Source organism: Tupaia chinensis, unplaced genomic scaffold (assembly GCF_000334495.1).
Source record: "Tupaia chinensis unplaced genomic scaffold, TupChi_1.0 Scaffold000248_1, whole genome shotgun sequence".
Classification (NCBI taxonomy): Eukaryota; Metazoa; Chordata; class Mammalia; order Scandentia; family Tupaiidae; genus Tupaia; species Tupaia belangeri.
The window spans coordinates 885640-893290 of NW_006159726.1; the positions used below are offsets into that span (position 1 = coordinate 885640).

A 7651-nucleotide genomic window follows, 5' to 3' on the forward strand; every position below is an offset into this window, starting at 1 on the left:
TTTTTTTTTTTTTTGCCAGAAGGTGTGTGTGTGCTGGCTGTTGAGAGAAAGAGAGAAGGAGAGCGAATGTGGGAAAGAACTCTCAACAGGGCATGGTAATGCTACAATCCTTTCTCCTCCATTTCTCCCTCCTGTCAGATTTTGGGCATGTACCCACATATGCCTGGTGTGTTTTTCAAGCTGCTGGAGCTGGGATTCTAACTGTGGTCAGCCATGTGGGATCTGGCTCCCTTAACCACTAGGCCATGGAGTTATCTCTGGGATGTGGATATTCTGTGTCTCCAGTTGTAAGTTCCTCAGAAGCAGAGTTGGTCTCTTCTGTCTTCTGTGTCTCTAACTCCAACACAGTGTGTGCCCTACTATTATCTGCTCTAGATTCCCAAGCATCTGGCTCAGGCTCTGGGCTTACACTGCTTCCTGCCTAAATTGTGGAATCCTAGACAAGCTAGCTTCTGGTTCTCTTCTGAAAAAATGTGAAAGCAATGCTTATTTTTAGCTTAAATGGAATAATCTTGTTGGAGACAGTTCTCTGTTTCTTGCATATCTACAGGCCTTGTAAGCAAAGGTGCTTCCCACAAAAATAGAGCTTTGGTTCCAGACTGTCTTTTCAAGAATGTTTATATAGTAAATAGGTCTGGAATACAGAGGTAATATCTCCCTCCAGAGCAAAGGGCAGATTTGTTTGTCTTTCAATATAATAATGTTTCCTTCTGGGGCAAAGATCAGATAGGTTGACTGTCCACTATAAGATTTGAGTCCCTTAAACTTATACTTAGTCTCCTATAATGCAACCCACTGTCTGCAGGCTTCATCTGGCCTTCATTGCATCACCTTTTGGGAATCGGAGCTTGAGAAATGGAGATAAATAATGCTATTGCTATGAAGTCCTTTATCTCTGACCCAGGTATCTTGTGTTTTCTACCAGCATCCATGAAACTGTGTGAGGCTAACTTGTTAGCATGCATGTAGGGTAAACTCTCACCCCCTTACAGTTTTTGAGAAATATATGTAAGTCACTTAATACAGTTCTTTATTCTTTTAAAACTCATGACCGAGTGTGTGCACATGCATGAGGTGGGTGGAGCACCTTCCATAGGGTTGAGTCACAGCATGATCCCCTTCCTCCAGTTCTCCAACCTGTCAGGATCCTGGGCTGTATGTACTTGTCTGGCATGTTTTCAGAAATCAGGTTGCTTTTGATGATTTGGCCCAGCTGAATTACCTCAGGAGAACAGAAATCGGTATGGGCTTCTGTGTGAGTCTGCCAGGGAGAGGGGACAGGCAGCGTCTGGCCACATGACAGGAAAAAGAGAGCTCATGTTCTATTTCAGCAAGGCTCTAGCCCAGAGTCATAATTGTGGGCAGCCCTTTATTGACTTCTGAAGGATATGGCATTTCTATTTCTCTCTTGAACATCACATAAAGAGTCTTATTTATTATTTTCAGTTTTCATCAGTTTATGTTGCCTTGAGCTCAATAATTTCTTTAACCAGTAGAGCCTTCCATGACTTGATAAAATGATCATCATCTTAAGAGTTGTTAGAGTTGGAGGCCTGGCAGGTGGTGTGGTAATTAAGAGCGCTGGACTCTCACATGGCCAACCATGTTTCAAGTCCTGGATCTGGTGGCTTGCTTTATCGCTTTCCCTCTCTTTCTCATTCAATCTGTCTCTCTCTGGTCAAATTGAAAAATAAATAAATAAACAAAGTTAAATAAAAAAAATTTTTTAAATGACTTGCTAGAGTTGGAACTGAAGATATCTAGAGTTTTTGCTCAGTACTGTGAGTTAGCAAATAAGTTTTTAATTTTGTGTACTTAGGTAAATGAAAAGCATTTTGATATCACTTTCAGATAGCACAAATAAAAAATAGCTTTGCAAATCACAATGCAGTGTGGCTCAAACTGAACAAATAATAACAAAAATAAACACTTGTGTATTTATGCAAGCTTTCTGCCACAAATAATTTTCATTTAATTTAAAGTGATAAATCTGAATAATTATGTGATGATTATTCATAAAACAGTCAAACTTATATTTTGTAACATCTCATACATAATTCTGCAATTGGAATATTTTAGGAAAATATATTATTCAAATTTTAAAATATCACTTCATTGTAACTATTCATCAGCAAATATGGAAAAATGTATCTTTTTAATTTTGTGGGGGAGAGGTTTTTGCTATAGGGTGTGTGCGCTCAACAGAAAGACAGAGAAAAACAGAGAGACAGAAAGCGAGAAATCATCCCCCTGGGGGATGACCATGCCTCGATCCCTTCTCCTCCATTCTCCTCTTGGGATCTTGGGCACGCATGCACATGCACCTGGTGTGAGTTTAAGCCACCAGGTATGGGACTCGAACCTCAGTCAACTATATGGGAGTTCAGCAACATAACCATTACACCAACTGCTGGTCCCTTTTTTTAATTTTTTGTTTTAATGAGAGATTTTTGCTATAGGGCACATGCTCTCACTGGAGAGACAGAGACAGAGAGACAGAAAGCGAGAAATCACCCTCTAGGGGGAATGATCACACCCTAATCCCTTCTCCTACATTATTCTCACAGGATTTTGGGCAAGTACACAGAAGCACCTAGTGTGAGTTTTAAGCCTCTGGGTCTGGGATTTGAACCACAGTCAACGATATGGGAGTCCAAAGATGTAACCATTATACCATCTGCTGTTCCTGGAAAATGTATCTTGGCTAGTTCTGCTTAGTCAGTTATTGTAATGAAAGGTATTAGATAGCATCCAGAGAATACAATGATTAAATAATACAGTGTATATCTTCTTCCAGTGTGTAGTTCTGATAAATATCCAATGTAATAAAATATAAATTTGACTTAGAATGTATATATTAAACAAAACCTTTAAGAAAAGATTTGTCAGAAACAGATAAAAAACTAAAAGAAAAAATCATTTCTTCATTTTCTTTATTTTGTTGAGGTTATACATTTGTGAACAATTCTTGAGAGTATCTCATGTTTTTATTAGCCAGTATCTTATTTGGAAATTTCCTATCTGAGCTAGGAAGACAGAAATATAATCAAAATGAAGATGACAAAGTTTGGAGTTGATTTTAAAAGCTAAATGTGTTCTAAAGAGCAAAATGTGATGCTTGGGCCTACGAGTGGCATGGTGGTTAAGGGCATTAGACTCCTGCATGGCTGACTGCAGTTCAAGTCCTGAACTTGGCAGCTTGTTTTCTCACTTTCTCGCTCTCTCTCTCACTCTACCCCCTCTCTGGTCAAATAAATGGTTAAATAAAATAATTCTTTTTTTTTAAAGTGATGCTTAGTGCTAGTATGTGTGGAAGAATCCACAGACTGACTTTTAGACACTCAGCTTTCCTTGTCTCAGTGTCATTAAATGAAATTAATTCTCACATGGACTGAGGAGCACCTTTCAAAAGAAGATTCCCTTTCAGTAGTTTAGAAGCATCCATTTACATCCGTTGGATTATCCATATTCTCTTTCAGTTCAGCAATTTCCAGCTCACTTTAGCAAGCCATTTTATCCTTGAGTGGAAGTGCATTTCCAGATATATCGGGCATTTTTGATCTCTGTTAGCTCAGAGGCCTTCTTTGAAGATCATGGTCAATGAAAACATTTTTCTGTGGATGACAACAGTCGAGAGAATGATGGGTAACTCTCAGAGCTGGTGAACTAAGCAGTTTATTTCCAACTGAGGTAGTTCACCTGCAGCTTTGCAGACGGGTTGACCGTCAAGATTAAAGGAGCATATCTAGAATTGAAAAAAATGAAAACTTAATTAACTGCGTTCTCCTGTCAATGGATGTTAAAGTTGTTTGCAGTTTTTCAATACTACAAATAATATTGCTATGATACTTGTGTATATAGTTCTCTGAGCCTGTGTCTAAGATTTTCTTTAGAATATATTCCTATTAGTAGAATGGTTAGGTCAAAGTGTCTACATATCATGAATATTATCAGTTATTATCACAGTGCTCTGAAGTGCCTGCACCAATTTACACTCCCATAAGCAGGACTTGAACGTTTCCGTTATTCTAAATCTCCAAAACTCAGGATCATCTGAATTTTTAATTTATGACCATTCAATGGGTGTAAAATTGTACTTGATTACTGTTTTAATTTGTATTTCTCTGGCAGAGAGTCATGTAGGACATCTATTCATACATTTGCCAGCTTTTGAAGCTTTCTCTTTTGTGATTTACCAATTAATATTGCAACCAGCTTTCACTTGTCTTTTTCCCTATTAATTTGTAGGGGGAGCTTCCTAAAAAATATTCTTTGTAAGTTTTATGTGTCCATGAATTTTCTTTTTTGGTACATTTTGTAGCACAGGAGTATGTCATTTTAGTACAGTTGAATGTATTGATCTCTTTGTTTAGAATTTGTGCCTTTTGCATTTTTTTAAGAGAGATTTTTACTATAGGGTGCATGCACTCGCCAGATAGGTAGAAAGAGACAGGGAAACAGAATGTAAGAAATCACTCCCCTAGGGAGAATGGCCACACTGCAATCCCTTCTTCTCCATGCTCCTCTTGGGATTTGGGGCAGACACATATATGTGCTCAGCATGAGTTTCAAGCCGCTGGGTCCAGGACTGGAACTGCAGTTGACTATTTGAAAGTCCAGTGACATAACCATTATGCAACCTACTGGTCCCCTGTGCCTTTTGTATTTTAAGAAATACTTTCTTGCATCACAGTCATGAAATAATTTTTCTAAATTAGGTTCAAAAATGTATAAAGCATTGGCCAGCTGTGGTGACACAGTGGTAGTGCAATTCTCTGTGATGCTGAGGCCACAGGGGAAGGTACCATATGCCAGGTCTCCCTCAGTGTGTGTGCATGTCAGTGATTCTGGCTGGTTGAGGCTGGGAAGGATTGTGGCATGAAGTTTCTCTCTCTCTCTCTTTCTCTCTCTTTCTCTCTGTCTCTCTCATGGAAGGGATAAATACATTTCTAAAATTTTTATAAAGTTTAGTTTTTAAAAATTGGAATTAATTGTACTAGTATTAGTTCTCTGTTGTTGTGCAGCAAATTATCTTAAACTTAGCAGCATAAGATAGCACAGATTTATCATCTCACTTTTCCATAGGTCAGAAGTCTGGCATAACATAGCTGAGTTCTCAGCTGAAGTGCTCACAAGGTTGCAATCAAGTTATTGGCTGCCTGCCTGCTTCTCTGGAACTGGAAGTCTCTTCCAAGATAACATGTTGTGGGAGAATTTAGTCCCTTCAGCTGTGGAACTGAAGTCCTTATTTCCTTGTCAGCTGTTAGCCAGATGTTGCTCTCAGATCCTACAGGCCACCCACATTTCTTGCCACATGGCCTACTCCATCTTTCCAGCCAGTAAGAAAGAGCTTTCCTGTGTCAAAACTCTGTCATGCTTCAAATATCTCTGTGAGTCTCTTTTTCAAGAAGAGTCCCAGCCCTTTTAAGGGTTCACCTGATTTGGTTGGGCCCACCCAGGATAATCTCCCTATCTTAAGATCAACTGATTTGGAATCTTAATCACATCTGTAGAACTTCAAAATGTCACCTAGATTAGTGTTTGACTATCTGTGAGAAGATGTGTATACAACCAGGATTTGGAAACTTGGATGCCATCTTAGAATTCTGCATGCCATGTGATGTAATGTAGGGATCCATATTTTCTTCTCCATGGATCACTAACTTATTTTCATTTTGGAAAATTTAAACCTTTTATACAAGTAGAAACAATATTGTCATGAACCCCCATGTTTCTAGTGCACATTATCTGTGATTTTGCATGGTTAACACCTATGTCCCTAGACTCCAGGCAATGAGACACTATTATGGTATCAGTCAGCCCTGGAATAATCTTCTTTCCTTTTTTTTTTGCTATGAAGTGTGTGTGTGCTTACCAGAGAGGTAGAGCAAGATGGAGAGACAGAAAGCGAGAAATCATCCCCCAGGCGGTGAACAAACCACAATCCTTTTGCCTCCATTCTCCTCTCAGGACTTTGGGCACGCACACACACATGCCAAGGATGAGTTTTTTTTTCAAGCTGCCAGGGCCGGGACTTGAACCATGGTTGGCTACGTGGAAGTCCAGCCACATAACCATTACTCCATCTGTTGGTTCCCCTCCTCTCCTTTTTTTATGATAACCAAGTTGAAAATGCTCAATGGGGTATGGTCATGCCACAGTCCTTTTTCTTTTATCTTTTCATCCACTTAAGTTTTGGGGTATGATCCATGTGTGTCCAGCATGTTTTTCAAGCCGTTGGGGCTGGAATTCAAACTGTGGTCAGTCACATAGGATCCATCTCCCATAACCACTGAGCTGTGGGGCTGGCTTTCCATAAGTATCTTGAAAGAGAGGAATTTTTCTCTTTTTTTTCTATCTGGATGGAATTGGCTAAACTGAAGTTTAAGAGCACAATCCTCCATGATTTCTGACACCAATTGCAAGTTCAGGGGGCACTCTCCCAAACCAACCTCAGTTTCAATAATTTGCTAGAAGGATTCACATAATTCACTAAAACCTAAATTTATATATTCAGAACCATATCTATTATAGGCATTTTATATAAATTAGAAGAGACACATGGGATTCTTCATGGCTCCTGAGAACTAGTGATTTAAGAGTAAAAGAGAAATGAAGATTTCCTACTGATACTTCAGCCTCCAGCCCACAAACCTGAGTGATAGGGAGCTCCTCTAGCCTTCTCTCTATCTCTGAAGAAAGAGTAAAAAATAAAAACTGCATGGCCCGCTAGTTTAAAAAGTTAAACATTTATTTTATTATTTTTTAGAGGTTTTTTTGCTATAAGGCACGTGCGCTTCCCAGCCAGACAGAGAGAGACAGACAAATAGAAAGTGAGAAATCACCCCCCCAGGGGGATGGCCACGCTGCAATCCCTTCTCCTCCATTCTCCTCTCTGGATCTTGGACATGCACGCACACACGCCCAGCGTGAGTTTTAAGCCACCAGGTCCAGGATGCGAACCACGGTAGACTACGTGGGAGTCTAGGGACATAGCCATTACGCTAACTGCTGGTCCCTCCTTTTTAAAATTTTTGAAAGGTAAAATATTCTCTTGCTCTCAGCTCTGCCTTTGTCTTGTTAATAATCCCCTCTTCCCTCCCACCCAGGAAGGAGAGACAAGAGGCAGGTCTTCAGATGAAGATTCCTCATGGCTCCTGAGAACTAGTAATTTCGTGCAGCGTGCTCGTGCACTGCGCGGTTTTCTATTTCATGCTTTAAAAAAAAATTTTTTTTTTAGTTTTTTTTTTTCCTTCTTTTTCTTTGTTTCTTTGTTGTTGTCATGGTTGTTTCTCTCTGCCTGTTTCCTTTTCTTTTTATCTCATCTTTCCACTAGTCATCTCCATTTACTGTGTTTCTAGATGGATCTAATGGAAGTTTAGCCAAACATCCATATAGTATTACAGTTAATATATTCCTCAATATCTACTGAATCTGTTGCACAAAGGGATCACAATGGAACGAGAAAAGAGATTCCGGGTCACCTCTTTCTGCAAGCTCCTGAACGCTCAGATTGAACTTCAAGAATTAGGAAGAAACCCACCATCCATCTAGATGACTAGAAATCACCGCGGAGTCACAAGAAATATGGGAAAGCAAGAAAATACCTCTCTTCCAAGGGAAAAGAATAACTCCTCTTCATCTTCAGACA

The 7651-nt window shown here is 39.5% G+C and overlaps 1 pseudogene; it reads right to left on the reverse strand.

Moving 5' to 3' along the window:
- Positions 1–7651, reverse strand: part of LOC102489345 (tropomyosin alpha-4 chain pseudogene) — a 16294-nt pseudogene that overhangs the window by 1316 nt on the left and 7327 nt on the right.